General features: G+C 43.7%; 1 protein-coding gene and 1 long non-coding RNA gene across 2 annotated transcripts in view; one reads left to right on the plus strand and one right to left on the minus strand.

The window, feature by feature from the left end:
• The window catches only part of LOC137524888 (uncharacterized), a 70,697-nt gene extending 50,589 nt beyond the window's left edge, over positions 1 to 20,108 (plus strand). The window contains exons 2-3 of the long non-coding RNA XR_011022802.1: positions 16,948 to 17,094; positions 19,884 to 20,108. This is a non-coding gene — a long non-coding RNA (uncharacterized lncRNA). The remainder of the gene's footprint in view (positions 1 to 16,947; positions 17,095 to 19,883) is intronic.
• UBE2F (ubiquitin conjugating enzyme E2 F (putative)) overlaps positions 1 to 24,365 on the minus strand; it is a 335,459-nt gene that overhangs the window by 22,455 nt on the left and 288,639 nt on the right. The gene's annotated exons all lie outside the window — the stretch shown is intronic.

Here is a 24,365-nt window from a genome sequence, read left to right on the forward strand (position 1 = left end):
GAGATTGCAAGGGCACCATACCATATATACCACTCCTTTTGTGTTACAGGTGATGTTTTGCCTGATCTTAAATGTATGTCCTCTTGATGTTGATGTCACTTCTCTGCATCTAACAGGCATTCCCTCTCTACATCCTACACATCCTCTACAGGGGAAAAAACCATCTTGCTGCCAGAACGGTATTACCTCTTTCGGTGGGTTTACACAACTGGGTGCTAGAAAGTTCTTCAGATTTTTTGCCTTCCTATATATGAAGGCCGGTCGCTCCGGTAGAATTTTTTGTAATGAAGTATCTTCTTTCAAGATCGGCCAATGTTTCTTTATTATACCCTCTACTTGTTTGTATTGTATCGAGTAATCTGATATAAAGGGAATGTCCTCTGTCTTATTCTGCTGTCTTATATTCTCCCTAAGGAGGTCATCTCTACTCATCCTTCCTACTGTCATGATATCTCTTTGGATTTCATCCTCATTGTACCCTTTTTCGATGAATCTTCCAGCTATTACCTGCGACTGGGCCACATAATCTTCCATCTGGGTGCAGTTTCTTCGGATGCGTATTAATTGGCCTTTTGGTATTGCCTTTTTCCACCTGGGGTGGTGGCAACTTTTCATCGAGAGGTATCCATTCCGATCTGTGGGTTTGAAATATGTAGTAGTTTTTAATACAGTCCCATCTTTTTCTATATTCAGATCCAGGAAATGGACATGTTGTTTACTCCCTTCCATTGTTAACTCGATACTAACCGGGTTTTGGTTCAAATCTCTAATGAACTTCTCAAGATCTTCCTCATCCCCTCTCCATACAATGAAGAGGTCATCTATAAAGCGTCTCCATGTTAGTATTCTATCATCAGTTATGTCTTGTTCCCACTTCCCCATAAAGAGGTTCGCAAAGGAGGGCGCATACCCCGCCCCCATCGCGCATCCCTTAATCTGTAGGTAGTAGTTCCCTTGATGCCAAAAGTAATTTCTAGTGAGTGCGAACTGCAACATTTTCATTATGAAGTTCTGTTGTTGTATTTTCATTCCCGAGTCTCTCTTCAAATAATATTGTACCGCATCCATTCCTGCCTGATGAGGGATGTTCGTGTATAATGCGGTAACGTCCGCTGTAACCAGTATGTCGTTCTCCTCCACTTTCAAGAGTTCCAAAATTTGTAGCATATGTTTAATGTCCTTTACCACCCTGGGTAGTTCCATTACCATTGGCTGTAAGTAGTGGTCAATATATTGCCCCAAGCGATGCGTAAGAGAGCCTATGCCGCTAATAATTGGCCTGCCCGGTGGCTTCTCTGTATTTTTGTGGATCTTTGGGACCTGATATATGATTGGCGTTCTTGGTGCGGTGGGGTTTAGGAATTCAAATTCTTAGTCATCTAGGATCCCCTCATTTAGTCCTTCCCTTAATATTTCCCTTAATTCCTTCATATATATGCTGCATGGGTTGCCTTTAAGTTTTTTATACGTTGTAGAGTCGTTGACAATTCGTTCTAGCTCTTCACTATATTGTTGTTGGTTAAGTACCACCACGCCGCCCCCCTTGTCGGCCGGTCTCACTACTAGTGATTTCTCTTCCAACATGCTTTTGGCTAATTTTGCCACCCCTCTGGTTTTCTTCGGTTGCAAGTTCTCCAAGTCTCTTTCTACCATCTTCTTAAAGACCTCTACACAGTTGGTGTTAGAGTTGTCCTGAGGGTTAAATAGGGATCTATTTTTCATTCCCGTGTGGATGTATTCACTCACTGGGTTTGCCCTGGTAGTTGGGCCCTCCTTGTTCAGGAAATATTTCTTTATATTGAGAATTCTGCCATATATTTTTGTAGGTCTACATAAGTGCTAAATTTGTTTAATGGTTGTTGGGGTGCATGCTTTAGGCCTTGGTCCAGTATCTTTAGTTCCTCTTTATTCAGGTTAACACCAGACAGGTTATAGATTCCTTTCCCTACCTCTCTCTTCTCCTCTTGAATGCGCCTCCCCCCTCGTACCCCCCTTCTTGTCTTCGTTTGTTCCCTCCTGGTGTTGGTTGTTGCATCGGTTCGTATTCCGGCCTCATTTGTGGTCTCCTCGGGGGTTTGTAGTATCCTAGATTGGGCCCTAAAAAAGGCTGGAATCTTCCTTCTTGTCTTAATGGATCATACCTGTTCTGGACACTGATATTGTATTGTGCATCATTGTATAGATCCCTTCCTCTCTGTTGATGCATAGATCTATTTTCATTATATCTTGTCTCAAATGGGAACAAACGAAGACAAGAAGGGGGGTACGAGGGGGGAGGCGCATTCAAGAGGAGAAGAGAGAGGTAGGGAAAGGAATCTATAACCTGTCTGGTGTTAACCTGAATAAAGAGGAACTAAAGATACTGGACCAAGGCCTAAAGCATGCACCCCAACAACCATTAAACAAATTTAGCACTTATGTAGACCTACAAAAATATATGGCAGAATTCTCAATATAAAGAAATATTTCCTGAACAAGGAGGGCCCAACTACCAGGGCAAACCCAGTGAGTGAATACATCCACACGGGAATGAAAAATAGATCCCTATTTAACCCTCAGGACAACTCTAACACCAACTGTGTAGAGGTCTTTAAGAAGATGGTAGAAAGAGACTTGGAGAACTTGCAACCGAAGAAAACCAGAGGGGTGGCAAAATTAGCCAAAAGCATGTTGGAAGAGAAATCACTAGTAGTGAGACCGGCCGACAAGGGGGGCGGCGTGGTGGTACTTAACCAACAACAATATAGTGAAGAGCTAGAACGAATTGTCAACGACTCTACAACGTATAAAAAACTTAAAGGCAACCCATGCAGCATATATATGAAGGAATTAAGGGAAATATTAAGGGAAGGACTAAATGAGGGGATCCTAGATGACAAAGAATTTGAATTCCTAAACCCCACCGCACCAAGAACGCCAATCATATATCAGGTCCCAAAGATCCACAAAAATACAGAGAAGCCACCGGGCAGGCCAATTATTAGCGGCATAGGCTCTCTTACGCATCGCTTGGGGCAATATATTGACCACTACTTACAGCCAATGGTAATGGAACTACCCAGGGTGGTAAAGGACATTAAACATATGCTACAAATTTTGGAACTCTTGAAAGTGGAGGAGAACGACATACTGGTTACAGCGGACGTTACCGCATTATACACGAACATCCCTCATCAGGCAGGAATGGATGCGGTACAATATTATTTGAAGAGAGACTCGGGAATGAAAATACAACAACAGAACTTCATAATGAAAATGTTGCAGTTCGCACTCACTAGAAATTACTTTTGGCATCAAGGGAACTACTACCTACAGATTAAGGGATGCGCGATGGGGGCGGGGTATGCGCCCTCCTTTGCGAACCTCTTTATGGGGAAGTGGGAACAAGACATAACTGATGATAGAATACTAACATGGAGACGCTTTATAGATGACCTCTTCATTGTATGGAGAGGGGATGAGGAAGATCTTGAGAAGTTCATTAGAGATTTGAACCAAAACCCGGTTAGTATCGAGTTAACAATGGAAGGGAGTAAACAACATGTCCATTTCCTGGATCTGAATATAGAAAAAGATGGGACTGTATTAAAAACTACTACATATTTCAAACCCACAGATCGGAATGGATACCTCTCGATGAAAAGTTGCCACCACCCCAGGTGGAAAAAGGCAATACCAAAAGGCCAATTAATACGCATCCGAAGAAACTGCACCCAGATGGAAGATTATGTGGCCCAGTCGCAGGTAATAGCTGGAAGATTCATCGAAAAAGGGTACAATGAGGATGAAATCCAAAGAGATATCATGACAGTAGGAAGGATGAGTAGAGATGACCTCCTTAGGGAGAATATAAGACAGCAGAATAAGACAGAGGACATTCCCTTTATATCAGATTACTCGATACAATACAAACAAGTAGAGGGTATAATAAAGAAACATTGGCCGATCTTGAAAGAAGATACTTCATTACAAAAAATTCTACCGGAGCGACCGGCCTTCATATATAGGAAGGCAAAAAATCTGAAGAACTTTCTAGCACCCAGTTGTGTAAACCCACCGAAAGAGGTAATACCGTTCTGGCAGCAAGATGGTTTTTTCCCCTGTAGAGGATGTGTAGGATGTAGAGAGGGAATGCCTGTTAGATGCAGAGAAGTGACATCAACATCAAGAGGACATACATTTAAGATCAGGCAAAACATCACCTGTAACACAAAAGGAGTGGTATATATGGTATGGTGCCCTTGCAATCTCCAGTACATAGGGAGAACGACTAGGTTACTTAAAACCAGAATTGGAGAGCATATAGGCAACATTAGACGTGGATTCACAGGACACAGTGTATCTGAACACTACAGAACCCATCACAATTCAAATCCGAGCACTCTTATGTTCTGTGGAGTTGAGAAAGGGATCTACTCATGGAGAGGCTGCAATAAAACCAGAGAAATTTCAAAGAAAGAAACGAAGTGGATATACAATATGGGGACATTGCATCCCAAGGGACATAACATTGATATAGACCTCAACTGCTATATTGCCAATAACTAACTATGGAGCAAAATGATCCAATCGATGGACCTGAATACAGAGAAGGATAGGACATAAGGGAATATTAAACCTTAAGGGAGATCAGATTGACATATACTGGCTAATATCTAGTGAGGAATGGAATATGAATGAGGGTGCAATACACTTTTAAACCACAAGAGGGACTGTTATACTTCTACTTTACAATAGATCTATATGCTAACTGTGTCTAATCTAGTGCAATACTTCAAGATGCAAAATTTTATCTTTACTACTTAATTTTTATAACCTTATAAATATATATATTTTTTATGATGTAACATATATTCACAATGTATTGTCATAATAGGCTTTAATGGTATCAATATGTAATAATGGGCTGTCCACCGTTTTGCATGCCATGGAAAGCGCACGGCTGACGTGGGGAACTATAGCTAATGTAGTCCCTGAGTACTCCCGTGCACCAGACGTGTGACGTGCTTGCGCTCCACGCAGGAGGTTTGAATCGGCTTTTTCCGCGTCTCACACAACTATGCGCTCCATTGTGGAGCGCATGTGCACCATTTTTCCGGAATCCGCCTGCAGCAAATACATGCCTGGTAGGCGGGACAGAGGCGGCGCGTTGTGTCATTTAAGAGAGCTCGTGTCCAATGGCTACCACGCCCCTGATGAGTCACGCGTGTGACGAAACGCGTAGGGTGGAGCCTTGGACAACGAGCGGACGTACACGGAGTGGAGCGGCGATTGAAGCGGGATTGACCGGCGGGCCTGACAGGCAGGCACGGGGGAGAGCCCGTTAACACTCAATACGCTGTGACTTCTGCATTTTTGTGAGTAGAACTTTTAATAAAACTTTACTTTTTTAAACTGGATTACGCTATGGTGCCTATATCTTTTATGAGGTACTGAGAGCCAGATAGCATTGGACACATCACCATTGGAAGTACTGCTCACCTACAGCACAGCAATTTTGAAGCACCGGAGATCGAGACGCTATCTAAGAGTGACAGCAGACCCGTGGACCGGGGGCTGGATATAAAGCGATCTATGACCAGTCTAATAGTGGTCATAGCGGAAGGGTGAGTGCAACTCCTACGGGAGATATATGCAACCTAATTTTGATGCAACCTAATTTTGATGACATAGCGGAGCGCTTTCTACTGATAACACACAAGTTCTATTAATAGACAAATAAATTCTCGGCCAGTTAGGAACCAATCTCGTTTAGAGCCTGTCTTTTGTGCAGCTGATATTAACTATCTTTTCGATCATTTAAAGAAGGATAGGAAAAGTTTTCTAAACCACTATTCTAAAAAGGAAAGTTCTTGTCTGCTGAAATATGTACATGCTGTGGAAAGGATGAGTGGTTACAAATTGTGTCCGCAAGAAGCCGCCTCTGCTCTGATCCAAGTTTGGAAGGAAATCTTGTCATTTGATTCAAATGCAGATGCAGGCATGCATGTGATTGAGGAATCAAATGAGTGGAGAGATTGCAGCAATCGAGTCAGTTTTGATTTTACTGCAGAAGAGATCAATGCTTATTATGGCTATTTGAAGAATGATAGGGAACAGTTTATGTCATTCTATTCGCAACAAAATGAGGAGTTTATTAGGAATTGTATTTGTGGAGTAAGATCTCTGATGGTTAATGCCTTGTGTGAGAATGAGTCTGCCTCTGCTTTGATTGCCATCTGGCAAGAAATTCTCTCTCATTCTCTCTCTGATAACCCTTATGTCCAGAGTTCACAACCTGCATTTCAGTTATCTGTACAAACTCCATTGCAAACTGCAGTCAGAACTACACCTTGGTCCTGGCAAAGATCTTTAGAAAATAAGTCATCATCCAAAAAGAAATTCTTTCCTACCAACTCCATTCAGCGTGTGCAGCCTCCAGCCGATTCCAGTCGTGTGCAGCCTCCAGCCGATTCCAGTCGTGTGCAGCCTCCTTGCAGCTCCATACAAACTTCATCCAGCTCCATACAAACTTCATCCAGCTCCGTGCAGACTTCACCCCGATCCGTGCAGACTTCAACCATGTCCATGCAGACTTCAACCATGTCCATGCAGACTTCAACCATGTCCATGCAGACTTCAACCATGTCCATGCAGACTTCAACCATGTCCATGCAGACTCCAGGTGATTTGTGTCCTCAGCAATCTCCAGTCTGTCCTGAGCAGTCCTTCGCCTTTCTTTGTGGACTCTTTCATGGACTAGGTTTGCTGACAGTGGGTCAGCCTGCCAGGCCCGCAGAGTGTTGCATCCAGCCCGCAGAGTGTTGCATGCAGCCCGCAGAGTGTTGCATCCAGCCCGCAGAGTGTTGCATCCAGCCCGCAGAGTGTTGCTCCCTGCCTGCGGAACTTTGCTCCCTGCCTGCGGAACTTTGCTCCCTGCCTGCGGAACTTTGCTCCCTGCCTGCGGAACTTTGCTCCTTGCCTGCGGAACTTTGCTCCTTGCCTGCGGAACTTTGCTCCTTGCCTGCGGAACTTTGCTCCCAGTCCGCACAGGCTCAGTTCACACAGTTTCAGTGCCAGTCCGCACAGACTGTATCGGGATCTCAGCCAACGGTCCAGCCAAGCGCTCAGCCAACGGTCCAGCCAAGCGCTCAGCCAACGGTCCAGCCAAGCGCTCAGCCAACGGTCCAGCCAAGCGCTCAGCCAACGGTCCAGCCAAGCGCTCAGCCAACGGTCCAGCCAAGCGCTCAGCCAACGGTCCAGCCAAGCGCTCAGCCAACGGCCCAGCCAAGCGCTCAACCAAAGATCCAGATCCATGAGGTTACACAGGCTGCTGTCCTGTCTGAAGCATCCCAACCTGTTAACTTGCCTAAAGTTATCCCGTATTCTGTTTTGCCTGAGGTTATGCAAGCTGCTGCCCAGCCTTCACAGACTTTTGTTGCTACTGTTCTTGCTTCTCCTGGTAGTGCCTGGTCTGCTGGACTACTTGAGGGCACCCAGTTTACCATCCAGCCTGTTGCTGCCCTGCCCGAGACTATTCAGTCTGTTGCTAATCTGCCTGCAGCACTACCTGAAGCTTTCCAGTTAACTGCTCAGATGTCACAGGACTCTGCTGTTGCTTCCAAGTCTGGCGACTCTGCTGTTGCTTCCAAGTCTGGTGACTTTGCTGCTGCTTCCAAGGTTGGTGAGTCTGCTGCCCCTTCTGAGGATATCCAGTCTGCTGCCGCTTCTGAGGATATCCAGTCTGCTGCCGCTTCTGAGGGTATCCAGTCTGCTGCCGCTTCTGAGGGTATCCAGTCTGCTGCCGCTTCTGAGGGTATCCAGTCTGCTGCCGCTTCTGAGGGTATCCAGTCTGCTGCCGCTTCTGAGGGTATCCAGTCTGCTGCCGCTTCTGAGGGTATCCAGTCTGCTGCCGCTTCTGAGGGTATCCAGTCTGCTGCCGCTTCTGAGGGTATCCAGTCTGCTGCCGCTTCTGAGGGTATCCAGTCTGCTGCCGCTTCTGAGGGTATCCAGTCTGCTGCCGCTTCTGAGGGTATCCAGTCTGTGGTTCCAGTTGTTGCTTCCAAGTCTTTGGTTCCAGTTGTTGCTTCCAAGTCTTCGGTTCCAGCTGTTGCTTCCAAGTCTTCGGTTCCCGTTGTTGGTTCCAAGTCTTCGGTTCCAGTTGTTGCTTCCAAGTCTTCGGTTCCAGTTGTTGCTTCCAAGTCTTCGGTTCCAGTTGTTGCTTCCAAGTCTTCGGTTCCAGCTGTTGATTCCAAGTCCGCAGTTCCAGTTGTTGCTTCCAAGTCCGCAGTTCCAGGGGTTGCTTCCAAGTACGGTGTTCCTGCGGATCTCAAGTCTGCTCCGGCTCTTCTTGATCCTGATGGGTTCCAGTCTGTTCCTGCTCCTTCGGATCCTGATGATCTCCACGCTGCTGATGTCTCTGTTTCCCAATCTGTGTTTCTGCGTGACTCTTGCCAGTCACATCATGTCCAGGCTGTCCAGCCTCTAAAGACTCCGGTGGTCCATCCATATTTTATGTTTTTTGATTTCTCTCCCTCCCTGCCCACCCAGCCTCGGTTTTTCTATTGGGACCCAGGTGGGGCTAACTGGAGATCGTGTGGAGCGTTCGGAGTCCGCTCCTAAAGAGGGGGGTACTGTAATGATCTCTGCCTGTATCATCCTGCTGGTGGCAGCACTAAGGAACTTGAGGTGGACTTCCGCTGTCTACCAGCAGATGGCTCTCATATTGCTGGGAGCAGTGCAATTCCTAGGCTAGCAGATGGAACTGTAAAAGATTCTGGTCAGTCACCTGAGCAATGTGCTGCATATTTAAGGCCGGACTTCCTAGCAGCACATTTGCTAGGTCATTTTGCTTGATTCCTTGCAGGGTTGTGACTCTGGCCAACCTTCCTGAACTCTGTTCCTGCATTCTGATCTCCTGGTATTGATCCTTGCTAGTCTGACTATTCTCTGCTTTCTGACATTGTACTTCGTATTCTCTGATTATTGATCCTGGCTTGTATGACTATTCTCCTGTGTTCTGATTCTGCTGAGACGTGTCTGTATATATTGTATTATTGTATATATTCTCATATTGTGTGTGTTGCTGTATATATTTCTATAGATAGATAGATAGATAGTCAGGGTTCTGGTATTTGTGGTGCACCACGCGTTGTTTGATTGTATATTGTATGTGTATGGTGATCTGCATTTGTACCCTTGCATTATTGTAAATTAAACACATTTATTATTCTACTCTGTTGTGCAGACGTCAGTATTTCCATTGTGATCTTCTGGTTTTGTTGGAACCAAAACGATTGCCATGCAGAGATCGTGGATCTGCCAGTCTGGTTCCAGTCACGACCACGATCTGCATGGCCAATCGTTACACAAAGGTTAAGAATCCAGAGCTAAAATTGTTTCTGTGTAGCTACACAGCAGTCAATACACTGTAATCTTCACTGATAACTATAATATGGGTAAAGACTGAATAATGTGGATGAGGCCTGAGGGCACTTAAATGGTGAGTGGTGAGTGGAAAAAAGGTGAAAAGGGGGGGGGGGGGGGGATAATATAGGTGAAAACCAGATAAGGTGGATGGGACCTGGAGGCATCTGTACTGTGAGTGAGAGAGGGATGCATAATATTGGTGAAGAATGGATAATATTGATGGAACCTGGAGAGTGAGGATAGGGACAGGGAGCATGTATACTTTGAGTAGAGTAAGTGGAAGCATAATATGGATGAAGAATGTATAATGTGGATAGGGGCATGTATAATAGGGGTGGAAGGGAAAGTGGGGGTGAATACAATAGGTGAAGGATGAATATACGGATAAAAAATGTATAACTTGGGGCATCTATAAATTAACTTAAAGAAGGGGTATCAACTATGGGTGAAGGATGAATATTGTGGATGGGGCCTGAGGGGTATATAGTCTAGGGAGTGAAGGATATATAGGATAGATAGTGAGGTAGGAGCTTAGGGGCATGCATACTACAGTATGAGTGGAAGGAAGGTGTGTGCGTGTGATGTGTTGTCTGTGTTGCGTGTTTGTGTATGTATTTTAGTGAATAGTGGAAAAAGTGATGGAGTCTGGGTGGAGAAGAGGGAGGTGGGGCGCACAGCATTTAACTATATTTGTAAAGCACAGACCAGCAACAATCAATGTTTCTATCTACTAAAAAAAAAAGCATGTGGTAAACCTAACATACAATCTATATATATTTTTAACTCCAAATATTAAAGAATATTAAATGATGAACAGTAATGGTGAACAGTAAAACTATGTTGTTGGTTCATGAATTTTTCATGGTGCATCTGACTTGAGGCGTAATGAGGTGCAATAAGCGGATGTGGTGGGAGAGCGTCCCTTGCAAAAACTCTTTTTCATCTCAGAACATACAAAATGATGCGTACGTAGAAGTGTTACGTAGGGCCTGGTGGGGACAGGAGGAGGATTGCTTACAGTGAATCTCCATTCATAAAATAAAAATCCTTCAGCGCTGTTGTAATAAAAAGCTATATTTACCTGCGGAGTCTCGTCCCACGAAGCCGTCCCGAAGACCCCGCATCACTCCACTTCCAGTGCCTGGCCCCGCCTCCCCCTCACTTCGGAGAAAAATGCCAAGCTATTTACCACAGTACTGTACTGTGGTTTTGCCCTTTAAAGTGAACCACGACGAAGCACCCTCATGTATTTTACCATATATATCAGTGGGAACATTAGAGAAAACACCTACCCTGCTCTCTATTTCATTCTTCACTGTTCAGCTTGCTTCTAACAGCCCTGATAAAAAAATCACCGACTGAGCATCAGTCTGGCTTTGCTATAATGACTCAGCTACAATGATTCCTGAGCAAAGCCAGACTGAATGCTCAGTTGGGGATTTTATCAGGGCAGCTACGAAGCAAGCTGAACAATGAAGAATGAAACAGAGAGCATGGTAGGTGTTTTCTCTAATGTTCCCACTGATATATATGGTAAAATACATGAGGGTGCTTCGTCTCTGGTTCACTTTAATTAACTATTTTGAGAGAACCTAACATATTACAGATCTAGCTTCTTCTGTAACGCAAGCAATTAAAAATTTCTACTCTCAAACGGCGGCTGCAGATTATTCAAGGTAACCGTTATCTAAAGTGTAGACTGATACTAAAGTCATTGGATTTTTTTTATTTTTAATTAATTTCAGAACACATTGCTGCTCAAAATAGCAAGGGGCAAGGAAGCTACTAAAGCTCCCACACATACTGCCCACACGCATTAGATGATATTCAGAGAAACACGACCACTGAAAGATGATTCTCTAACAGATACACATGTACGCAGAAATGGAAACACAGGCGTAATCTCCATTACAACACAGACCAAAATGATTTCCACTGACAGAGGTCATTTGTTACATCATTTGGATCAAACATACATCCAACCATTACCTAAATCTGAACAAATTCCCAGTATGGGCAACAATTCAAGTCAGAGGAGCTTGTCTACATTAAGCGGATTACTGGAATCCATTCCACTTTTTCCTCCCACAGTGCATGATTTACTATGGTTCCCCAAGCCTGAAGATCCCTGGAGAACACCGGTGATCTCGCAAACCTGCCCTGGATTTATTCCAAATTCAGGCATGGTTCAAAATATACTATGTGATAGCTTAGTACAAATAATTACTAACATGTTACCCTTTTTGCCTTTATAGTGGCTTCTGCACATAAAGCAAAACAATTTAAAAGTGTTAAAGATATGTGAGCATATGGCTTGAAATAGCCCAGATGAAAGATCTCGACAAATCTCTCTACTGTTCAGCCTAAAAGGATAGGCGACCAGAGAGAGCTGCCCGAGTATCCTGCAGCATCCAGCTCTAGAAAATTGCAAAAAAAAAAAACTAGTTAAAAGGGACTCATCTGACAAAGAATATGCAAAATCGAGCTGTTACTGAGTACCTACATGTACCTACATGGGGGTAGGTGAACATTTGAGCCTTAAAGGGACACTGAAGTAAGAAGAATATGGAGGCTGCTATATTTATTTCCTTTTAAACAATACCAGTTGCCTGGCAACTCTGTTGATCTATGTGGCTTCAGTAGTGTCTCAATAACCAGAAACAAGCATGCAGCTAATCTTGTCAGATATGACAAGAATGTCAGAAACACCTGGTCTGCTGCATGCTTGTTTAGGGTCTAAGGCTAAAAGTATTGGAGGCAGTAGTTAAGCAGGATAGCCAGGCAACTGGTATTGCTTAAAAGGAAATAAATATGGCAGCCTTCTCCCTCTCACTTCAGTTGCCCTTTAAAGGGAAGGTCCAAGCAAAATAAAAAAAATGAGTTTCACTTACCTGGGGTTTCTACCAGCCCCATGCAGCCATCCTGTGCCCTCGTAGTCACTCACTGCTGCTCCAGTTCCCCGCTGGCAGCTTGCCGACCTCGGAGGTCGGCGGGACGCATTGCGTACATTTTTACGCATTCCCGCTAGTGCAGGAACATTAACATACATTTTTACGCATTACTGGTTCAATGCGTAAAATTGTACGCATTAAACCAGTAATGCGTAAAAATGTATGTGTTATGTTCCTGCATTAGCGGGAATGCGTAAAAATGTACGCAATGCGTCCCGCCAACCTCCGAGGTCAGCAAGCTGCCAGCGGGGGACTGGAGCAGCAGTGAGTGACTGCGAGGGCACAGGATGGCTGCATGGGGCTCGTAGAAGCCCCAGGTAAGTGAAACTCATTTTTTTATTTTGCTTGAACCTTCCCTTTAAGGTGTTCATACATTACTCAATTTGCAGCATGGATATCTGGCTAACTGGATGAAAATAAGCGATGCTGCAATATGGTGCCTGATAGTCATTTTGATCTATCCAGAATGCTCTCACTTGAAAGGGCTTGGCTGGGTGTGCGGTCATAGCAGCATTAGTTTTCCCCCAGTACTGACGGACCCCTGGCCGGTCTCCCCAATGTAAAACATGTTCCTCATGGGCCCATAGTGAGTGTCGCAGGCTCTCGTCTGCTGGCACGCCTCCTCCTGTGAACTGCATCTTTCTCCATGGCGGTGCCTGTACCATGTGACACAGTTGCATGTCAGTACATGAGGCAGGGTCACAGGGATACAGGTGCACCCAGGGGCCATGGAGAAAGACGCAGGGCACAGGATGAGGTGCACCAGTGGACAGGTGAGCCTGCAAAACTCACTATGTGCCCGGGGGTACACATAGATGGGGGAGGGGTGACCTGGGAGGCCCAGCATGCTGAAATCTATTGGAAATCTGTTTACACTACACTGGCAGAAATAGATCTGTCTCTAATTAAAGAGGGACATATCCGATAGTCTGCCCCTTCACGGCAAACAATTCTTATCAATCCAGGATAACTTGGAAGGGTCACTTATTCAGACAGATGTTAAAGTGAACCTGAAGTGAGAGGAATACAGAGGTTGCCATCTTCATACTCTAATGATAAACAATCCCTTTTGTCGGATAGCTGTGCTGATGCTCTCTGCCTCTGATACACAAGTCACTGGCCCAGAATGAGCATGCAGATCAGATGCTTTGTCTCCTCTGGCTGCATGCTAGCTGCAGGTGTGTGACTCAAAAACAACTGAAGCCAAAAGCTCAGCATGACAGCCAGGCTACTAGCATTGTTTATAAGGGAATGAAGATGTCCGCCTCTGTATTCCTCTCACTTTATGTTCCCTATAACAATAAGGGATGGTTCACACTGCATGAGTATTTTAAGCACTTGATTTGAAAAGCTCTTGTTAACCTCCCTGGCGGTAAGCCCGAAGACCCCGCATCACTCTACTTCCGGCGCCTGGCCCCGCCTCCCCCTCACTTCGGAGAAAAATGCCAAGCTATTTACCACAGTCCTGTACTGTGGTTTTGCCCTTTGAAGTGAACCAGCGACGAAGCACCCTCGTGTATTTTACCGTATATAGTGGGAACATTAGAGAATACACCTACCCTGCTCTCTGTTTCATTCTTCACTGTTCAGCTTGCTTAACAGCCCTGATAAAATCCCTGACTGAGCAGTCTGGCTTTGCTATAATGACTCAGCTATAATGATTCCTAAACGGAACCACAAGGGGGCAGGCTTGGGCTTGAAAAGACATCAGAGAACACAGACTCAGCTACAATGATTCCTGAGCAAAACCAGACAATGCTCAGTCAGGGATTTTATCAGGGCAGCTAAGAAGCAAGCTGAACAGTGAAGAATGAAACAGAGAGCAAGGTAGGTGTATTCTCTAATGTTCCCACTGATATATATGGTAAAATACAAGAGGGTGCTTTGTCTCTGGTTCACTTTAAGTAACAATTTTGAGAGAACCTAACATATTACAGATATGTAACGCATATTCTTCTGTAACGCAGACTGCATGAGTATTTTAAGCACTTGATTTGAAAAGCTCTTGTTAATGCAGTGCTATGGTTGATTTTTATAAAATTGCATTGCTCAAGTGGGATCACACCCATAGCATTACATTAGCAAGAGCTTTCAAAATCACAAGCACTTAGAAAAACGCTCTTGCAGTGTGAACCAGCCCTAAGCTGCGAGCAATCTTTTCTTGCCACAAGGAACAGCTTGCTTACCATTGTGACTAACGTTGTGGTTGAGTGTAATGTTTCCATACACACAATCAGTATGTGCTATTAGCAATATTAGTGTAGAGTACCACACTGCATAAAATAAAAAACTCATCAGATAACTTAGTGGGTTCAAAAGGAGCCCAAAAGTAAAATACTGTGTTCTCAAGACAGAGTTCACACAGCCGGTTTAAGGGTGGTAAAGTTTGAGCATTTCAGCCTCCTCATAACCACCCCCTGTTGTCTGACCCTGCAGATGTACGTTATTATTACAGCTCTTAGAATACACACAGCAATGCTTCTGTGGGCCACTTCCATGAGCTAATATGCAAGCCATGTTACTGGGGGTGAGTTCTTTTAAACCCGCTACAAAAAAATCCCTTCAGTTTTGGTTTTCCACATCATACTTGTGTACTCTGTAATGACAGAAGTAGTACCATGCAGCGATATCATACTGCGCACCCATGAAAGTCAAAACAAACTGACAGAACCATTCACTCCAACTTGGAAAAAGATTTGTCATTTTAATAGTAATCGGTATCCTATTAACCAGCAGTTCTGAACGTGAGTATCGCTTCCAAGGACATAAAGGAATTATCTCCACGTCCTAAAGAGAAGCACTATGTGCATAACATTATATTCAGGTGAAGTTGAGCATCTCCAAATACATCTGTAGAGCCAAAATGGCAGTCAAAAGGTATCAGTGAAGATGCAATAGTGTCAGCAGGGTGGAGTCATGATCCCCCACCACTACCTACAGCAAAACCGTGCTGTACATGGGCTGAACTCTCTGTATTTCATGGCTCTATTTTAGTCTGCCAAAAGTTTACTGCCTGAACCAAACTTCTTTGAACACCAAGATTAGCCAATCATGGTTACTATGGGGAGGTCACATGACTGAAGCCTAAACTGATCAGTGCTCAATCATTCAGTCAGTGCCGAGACTGTGTGCTTCAGTGTAGCCTGGAGATGCATATATGCACACAAAATCAGATCAGTAAATTAACATACATATAGCATGGGGGTACGGTATGTGCTACATGAAAATGAATAGGACAGTAGCAGGAAGAGGTTAATACAATTTAGGAAAATTAATTCCTGACTTCCGTTTAAAAATGTTACTTTCCTGGTTGTTGTTTCTCTGCCAGTAAAACTTTAACTTCTGAGACTGAACAGATCAGCTCTCATTCAATTAGCTGCATGCTTGTTCCAGGTGCGTCACTAAACTACTGAAGCTGAATAATATCATATCTTATACGTTTTTCTTAAAGTACGAAAAATATGGCATATTCCATATTCAAACTAACACATGAACATATATTACTATTCCTACAAAAAAAGTCAACATCAAAGTGTGTTTGTGGTATTTAACTACCCCAAAAAGATCTAAGTGAGTTATAGCAGAACTGAAAAAAAAATCCAAATAATACTCAACAGCTTTGAAGTAATTGCTACCATTACAGCTTGGCTTCCAATTTAAAGTACACTATTAATGTAAATCCTCCAGGTTCTGAAGGAGGTCAGAGACTCTAATTAAGAAATGTGACATTAATTAGCCTCTGCTGTGATAAAGAACACCATATAAACGATATAAACAACTGCTTGTGTCAATTGCCGTTGATGAGGGTCCTTCACCTGATAAGGCCATGGCAGTCTGATTAAGACGACTGCTACAGAAAAACAATAACTACAGCACTTGTCTGTCGCAAGCCAGAAAGCTCAGAACAGAGAATATAAACCATGTGAGTAATATTTAGATTTATGTTAATCTTACAGCACAGCTTATTAACCGGCAAGGATACATATCAACTGTGGCACAGAGGCTGGCACTCTTGCCTTACAGTGCTGGTTCTTGGCCAGAACACTATCTGCTAATAAAAATCCCTTGTATTAACTACAGAGGTTTCGTCATTGAGGTAAGCTACCTCATATTACTTTTCGATTTTAAGCTGATTTTAGATGCTTTTATTACACCAGGGCGCCTCTTTCCCTTTTACGTGCTAAGTATACCCCAGCACACATCCTGTCCGAGGGGTGATGACAGACCACCAGTGGAGTCCCCACAGTGGACTCTGTCCCCCTTTTTCCACTAAGAGAGCGACCATCCTTCCGGTTCTGGCTAGAACCACCCCGAGTGGAGTAAGGTTTATTGTCTCCACCTGCTTCCCGTGGTTGGTTGCCCCCAGCAACCTCCCTTTGTGAGTAGTGCTTTTAATTTATTTACTTTTATTGTGGTCATTGACATATTGCACTTCTGGGCTCCCGTTTTTTGTCTCCTGTGACTTTTTCTACAGGGTGTTCATCCACCCCTACTACAATTGACTATCTGTATGGGGTATGTATGTTTGTCCTATAATTGCAAAAGTTTCCACTGGGCTTTTGAAAATGCCTTTTACCTTGTTGTTCAGTATTTTTTGGCTTTAGGGGTGTTTGAGTCAGACCACTGCAACAGGAACTCAGTTACCTGGGCCAAAGTGATACAGATGTCCTGAAAAGTATACTCATTCTCGGACTACAGAATACAAAAGCAGCTCGGGTTGACCCAAAACCACTAGGTAAGTATAGGGGAGTAAAAGAGACCGAAAAGGAATGCTCAGTGTAGTTTGCCTTTTTAAAACAAAAGGTAGTTTCAATAATTCATTTAACATGAGTACAGGTGTCCCAAAAAGTCTCGGCGACAACAATGAATGAGTGACAGACAGACAAGAGTATTGTTCTTGAATTTGGCCCACCTCTGAAAGCTGCTATATCATACTCTCCACCTTAGGCCACTTCCCCTTTGTTCTAAGGCCAAGTTGCACTCCTAGATATCCTAAAACACACTGCCTCTAGGTATGTTTACTGTATACTAACCCACCTCTTGTTACCCCTCTATTCCTTTAGATTGAAGGCTCGCAAGGGCAGGGCTCTCTCCCCCCATTAGAGTCTAGGAATTCATTATACATTTTATTCATCATGTTACTTTTGTCACTGTCATTACCAATTCTGTATTTTGTAACCATTTCTGTATTTGGAATATTGGTGTATATCATTTGAATGCATTATGTACACCATGTTTTTTTTCTTACTTTGGACAGTGCCATGGAATATATTGGCGCTTTATAAGCCAATAATAATAATTATAAAAATAATATAATGCACTGCTCAAAAGTGTGTCTGTACAGTGCTTGTTCCCCGAAGTGTCACCCTAAGCATGAATTGTTGATATCGGTGCACATTTAGAAGAGTTCTACTGTAAAAGAGATAGAATTGTAACTGAAGGTTACATGTGTGCAAAGTATCTTTGCTAGTTGCTGTCTCATATTCAGTGCGGTAAAACAACAGCTAAAAGCAGGATAAATCCATAAATTAGAAAATCTACAGACCACAAATAGGAAAACAGCAGGCAATCACTCCTAGGGCTTGATTCACTAGAGCGTGATAACTCAAATATCACACCTTTATGAAAAGATATCACACCTTTATGAAAAGATATCACACTTTATCAAAGTTAACACGCCTTCTCAGAGTAGAATAGCGAGCGCTACGAACCTGCTAATTTGCAATGGCACATGTTCCTGCCCTGAGCCCCTGCTGGTTTGTAGTGCTCGCTATGCTACTCTGATAAGGCATGTTAACTTTGATAAGGTGTGATATCTTTTCATAAGGTGTGATATTTGAGTTATCACGGTTTAGTGAATCAAGCCCCTAATGTATATTTATGTATTCAATCAACTTTTGACACGTTTTCTTTTAGTGTACACTGTTGTCAGACTAAAATAACTGGGGGAAATCAGGCTTTCGGGTAAAATTGATCGCTTTTATGATGGGCTTGAGAGGGTTCTGCTTTGCATGGCATTGCCACTGAACTCGATACATTCATACAAGCACTCTTAAAGGAATACTATCAAACTTCATCAATTTCTGGCAGTAGCATAAATCAAAATTCAATCAACAGTCTGATGGAACACAGCATATCTTTTTGCTGTGCAGTGTCTTATTTTATTTATTTTACCTTATAGATTGCGTCCCCTGAGAAACTGACGGCGACGGGGAATGGGGCAGCTCATTATATGAGAGGGGATTCCTCTAAGACAGTGTAGCAGTGCCTATCCTACTTTCCCCACATCATAGCCCATTATTCAGCGCATGACCCGCCTAAGTAGCCTGCTATGAGGAGCGAGAGACAAGACAACCTCTCTCGCTCCTACTCTGCCCAGCCAATCTGCTCCAGGAGGCTTCTGTATGTCAGGCTCGGGCTGCCGCCGTCGCATCGTCATTGCTGTTTGCTACGGAACGGCAAACACATTAGCTGGAGGAGGGCGTGTCATTGCTCCTGAAAGCATTGGAAGCAGGAGCGGAAGGGGAGGAAGGCTCATGACGCGCCCTCCTCCAGCTACTGTGTTTGCCGTTCCGTAGCAAACAGCAATGACGATGCGGCGGCGGCGGCGGCAGCCCGAGCCCGACACACAGAAGCCTCCTGGGGCAGATTGGCTGGGCAGAGTAGGAGCGAGAGAGGTTGTCTTGTCTCTCGCTCCTCATAGCAGGCTACTTAGGCGGGTCATGCGCTGAATAATGCGCTATGATGTGGGGAAAGTAGGATAGGCACTGCTACACTGTCTTAGAGGAATCCTCTCTCATATAATGAGCTGCCCCATTCCCCGTCGCCGTCAGTTTCTCAGGGGACGCAATCTATAAGGTAAAATAAATAAAATAAGACACTGCACAGCAAAAAGATATGCTGTGTTCCATCAGATTGTTGATTGAATTTTGATTTATGCTACTGCCAGAAATTGATGAAGTTTGATAGTATTCCTTTAACTCTGCATTACAGGACTGGCTGTGTTTAAAGTGTTCGTGAGGTGAAATGTGGCATGATGAGATAAACATGTGTATGTACAGTTCAAAACATATTAATAACTTTACTGTCTATTTGATTTTGCTGCCTGAAAGAGTCAATTTTCAGACATGGAAGTGACGGCTCCTGTCTTGTTGGTACCTTTCGGGAATATAGTAAACATCACCGATAAGAAATTACAGCCATTAAAGGTTTCCTGGCAGAATATACCTTCTGAGGGCAGGGAAGAGATAGAAAAAGGTAAATAGTTCATGTATTTTAACTCTGGGACACTTAATAGACCGCAATAAAACATTCAATCTACTTTGTAAATGTTTAAATATAAAATAAAACTGTGGAATATCTTAAAAAGTCATTTTTAGGAGTAGGAGGATAAATAAAATTGCTTTTCTCAGTTTAGTTTCACCTCGTGTTCACTTTAAGCATTGCCTGTCCAAAGCAATTACAAATGAACATTTATATTGTTCTGTATGCTTTCACTCAAAATTCCATCATTTTTGTTTTCAGGAACACAACTGGATTACAAAGTGCTTTTTAAGATCTGACTGTGGTTGTGCTTTAGGCGCAATAGTAAATACATTTATCGCTTGGCTGAGCATTACGCTATAAACTTCAGGTTCCAGAATGACATAACCACAGAAGAATTCAGCAGTGCGATTGGCTGGAACGTAAAAATGAGACAATTCCTGGACGCACTGTCCCAAACCAAAATCCTTTTGACCTGGAACTCAATAAATGTTATAGCATTACAATGATGATTTACATAATGTGTGCAGGGACATTATACATCAAGAAGACTTTTTTATGACACTGAAACGCAAAGTCAGTGACCTACTAATCTAGTTTTTATGGTCCCATGTAATAAATCACAAAACATCTTGCAAGCAAAAAGTAATACGAGCTCTGGCTTATGAAATGTGTCTTAATAGTAAAAGAGCTAAGCCAAATAAAGCATTACAATGGTCATATTTTAGGCTAATGACTATTTCAGTCATATTGCGAACACGTGTTAGCTTCTCAAAAACATACTTGATTATAGATATTGTATCTGTTAGTGGATGTGGTGCAGAGAAACTGGAAGTGGATTTATAATGAAGGGCTCTGCCTCTGACACAGGAGACCTGGGTTCGAATCTTGGCTCTGCCTGTTCAGTAAGACAGTAATTCAGTAAGGAGCTCTTTGGGCAAGACTCCCTAACACTGCTACTGCCTACTGAGTGCGCTCTAGTGGCTGCCTCGCAAGCGCTTTGAGTCCGATAGGAGAAAAGCGCTATACAAAAAAAGGTATTATTATTATTAATGCAATAAATAACATGCCTATCTTATGGTTCCGTAACTTCCTAGGTCACTTCTATGCAACAGTCAAGTCAGACCCCAAATGTTTTAGAATGCTAACTTAACCACTTCACCACTGAGGAGTTTTCCCCTTATAGACCAGAGCAACTTTCAGCTCTTCTTCCATTCATTTGCCAATAATTTTATCACTAATTATCACAACAAAATGATCTATATCAGCAATGGCGAACCTATGGCACGTGAGCCAGACCCGGCACGCGTAGCCGAATCTGCTGGCACTCCATCGCTGCTGCGCTATGTGCTGCATGAACTGGCCGCGGCGTCTACTAGACGCCGAGCCAGTTCATAGCCCGCAGCCTCGCTCCAGTCTCCATAGTCTTCCGGCAGGCAGAGCAGGGCTACGGGAAGATGGCATCCGAAGCCCTGTACTGGAGACTATTTGTGTCTCCAGAACAGGGCTTCAGGCGCCATCTTCCCGTAGCCCTGCTCTCTGCCTGTCAGCGCGGGAGACTGCAGGAGGATCGTCCAGGGAGCTGAGCGCCAGAGGCCAGCCAGGAGAGGAGAGTTCTGTCAGGTGAGTAAATTCCTTTTTATGCAGGTGAAATGTGGCCCACATTGCGTTCTTTTCTGGTGAAATGTGGCCCACATTGCGTTATTTTCTGGTGAAATTTGGCTGACTGCGTTTACTTTCTGGTGAAATGTGGCCCACATTGCATTATTTTCTGGTGAAATGTGGCCCACATTGCATTATTTTCTGGTGAAATATGGCCCACTGCGTTTATTTTCTGTTGAAATGTGGCCCACATTGCGTTATTTTCTGGTGAAATGTGGCCCACTGCATTATTTTTTGGCGAAATGTGGCCCACTGCATTATTTTCTGGTGAAATGTGGCCCACATTGCGTTATTTTCTGGTGAAATGTGGCCCACTGCATTATTTTCTGGTGAAATGTTGCCCACTGCGTTTTTATTTTCTGGTGAAATGTTGCCCACTGCGTTTATTTTCTGCTGAAATGTGGCCCGCTGCGTTTATTTTCTGGTGAAATGTGGCCCACTGCGTTTATTTTCTGCTGAAATGTGGCCCACTGCGTTTATTTTCTGCTGAAATGTTGCTCACATTGCGTTTATTTTTTGGTGTCTGGGGTAATTGTTGCTGCATTTATTATTCTAAATGCATTTTAACAAGAATAATCAGAAAAACAATAATTTATTAGTTTTCAGCCATTATAGTTTTAAATCAAAATTTGCTACTGTGGATAAAATACACACATTTTATTTGACCATTTGTTCCTGTTATTACAACGTTTAAAGGATTTCCAAAGTGAAAAAACCTATCAATTTTAATTTCACCTGGGGCTTCTTCGAGCCCCTCGCAGCCGCCTCAGTCCCTTGCCACAGTACCGGTCCTCCTCCATATCCTTGCTGGCCGCCCGCAATGATGGCAACCCACCGGCAGGTCGGCTCTTCTGCACCTTCGCACGAACTTGTGAATGCACATCCATGTCATCTGGCACATACTGCGCTTGACTACTGCGCAGGCGCAGTACGCTAAATGAAGTGTAGGAGCAGAAGAGCCAACCCCGCCGGCGGATCACCATCATTGCGGGTGGCAAGCGGGGACATGGAGGAGGACTGGGGCTGCAGTGAGGGACTAAGACAGCTGTGAGGGGCTAAGAGAAGCCCCAGGTGAGTAAAAAATAGAATTTTTGCCTCCGAAGTCCTTTAAAATATGTCCGTAGTACAATGTATGGCAATAATATTTTACTTGGAAATGAAGGTTAACTTTTCCGTTTTGCATCAGTCACTAAGCACAAGCCATTATTTGCAAAAATAACAATGATATACACTCATGACATAAACATTAAAAAAGTTAGAGTCCCTAAGGTAACAAGATTTAAAACGTCTTGTATTTTTAAAAAATGTCTTTTTTATACACAAATGTTTTAATTTGGTAACTCTGGGAGAGTATTGGATGTAAGGGGTTAAATTTGATGGGGGATTTAGGTTTTTCGTTATTTAATTTAATGTAATAGGGTGTAATTTTACTATATTGCCACTAGATCTCTCCCCCCCCCCCCCCCTGGAAGTTTAGCGTGTGTGCTTTCACTTTCATTTTATCAATGACCACCAGCATCTCTTTGATCGGTGAATGGGAACTGTGTTGTGCAGATAAACCGCCCTGGGCAGGATAAGAGGTTAAAGTACACTGGAAGTGAGAAGCATAAGATGGCAGCCATTATTTATTTTTTATTTCCTTTTTAACAATCCCAGTTGCCTGGCAGTCCTGCTGATCTTTCTGGCTTCAGCAATGCCTAAATCACACATCTGAAACAAGCATGGAGCTAATCTAGTCAGACTTGAGTCAAAAACATCTGATCTACATATGTTTGTTAAACTCCCTGGTGGTATTAATTCCTTCCTGATTTTATGGTCTAAAAGGGGTTCAATTTTTTCATGTGCTTTTAGACCCTAAAAGCAAGAAAAAAAAAATCATACCATGATAGAGCCTGGAGCAGCCACTGCACTTACTCACCTCCATGGGATCCAGCGTTGCAGTTCTCCCTCTGTCCTCCGGGTGATGCTGTAACCCTATAGTGAGAGTCATGACAGCAGCTGGCGATCTCACCAGGGGGATGCAGAGCCTAAGAGGAGAGGAAGAGGAATGGCCGCCAGTTTCTGTATTGCCCAGGATATGAGTGAAATCGCCTGTTGTGTGCAATGCTCTGCATGGACATCCTGGCCGCAACAATGTGTGTAGCTCGGGGTTACCACTCTGAGCTGCGGTTTTCCACCCCAAGTGTAGCTCGTGGTTACCGCTAAGGAGGTTGAGGGTCCAATGGCTAAATGTATTAAAGGCAGAGGATCAGCAGGACCAGAAGGCAATTTGCATTGTTTAAAAGTGAATGGGAACCGCATTTAAAAAAATGAGACAGATACTTACACAAGGAGAGGGAAGGCTCTGGGTCCTATAGAGCCTTCCCGCTCCTCTCCTGGTCCCCTCGTTCCAGTGCTGGTTCGCCCGTTAGCAGTATTTGACTAAATTAGTCAAATACTGCTTGCCCGGCCGAAGGAGGCTTCAGAAGTCTTCAGGGAGCCTGAGTGCTCCTGAAGAAAGGAGGCCCTGTACTGCGCCTGCGCAAGCACGCTCTCTTGCACGCTCACGCCTGTGCAGTATGGAGCCTCATGTCTTCGGGAGGACACGGCTCCCGAAGACTTCCAAAAACCCTTTCGGCAGGGGATTGAAACGGGGGGGAGCCAGCACAAGATAGAGAGTACCGAGAGAGGAGACTGAAGGCTGTATACGACCCAGAGCATTCCCTCTCCTTAGGTAAGTATTTGCTTCATTTTTTTTAAATTTGGTTCCCATTCACTTTAATGGTAGAAATGCAATAAAAAAAATTCTGCTAGCAATATAGAATTTTTCTGCTACCTTCAAATTAGACACTGTGACCAGTATTACCTGGCACTCAGGTAAATTGGAGCCATCATCGTTGGAAATGGAATTTACGCTAGGCTCTGACAGACAAGGGCTCTTTCCCTGTTTGTACAACATTATTTGGTAGGACTAAATTGTTCCCCATTCTCTATACATCATTTGAGGATGTCTAGGCTAGGATCTTTTCTGGTATGGATAAAGTTTGGAATAACATAAATATTAAGAAAAAGTCTTACAAGATATTTTATGAGTGATACTTG

Source organism: Hyperolius riggenbachi, chromosome 7 (assembly GCF_040937935.1).
Source record: "Hyperolius riggenbachi isolate aHypRig1 chromosome 7, aHypRig1.pri, whole genome shotgun sequence".
NCBI lineage: Eukaryota > Metazoa > Chordata > Amphibia > Anura > Hyperoliidae > Hyperolius > Hyperolius riggenbachi.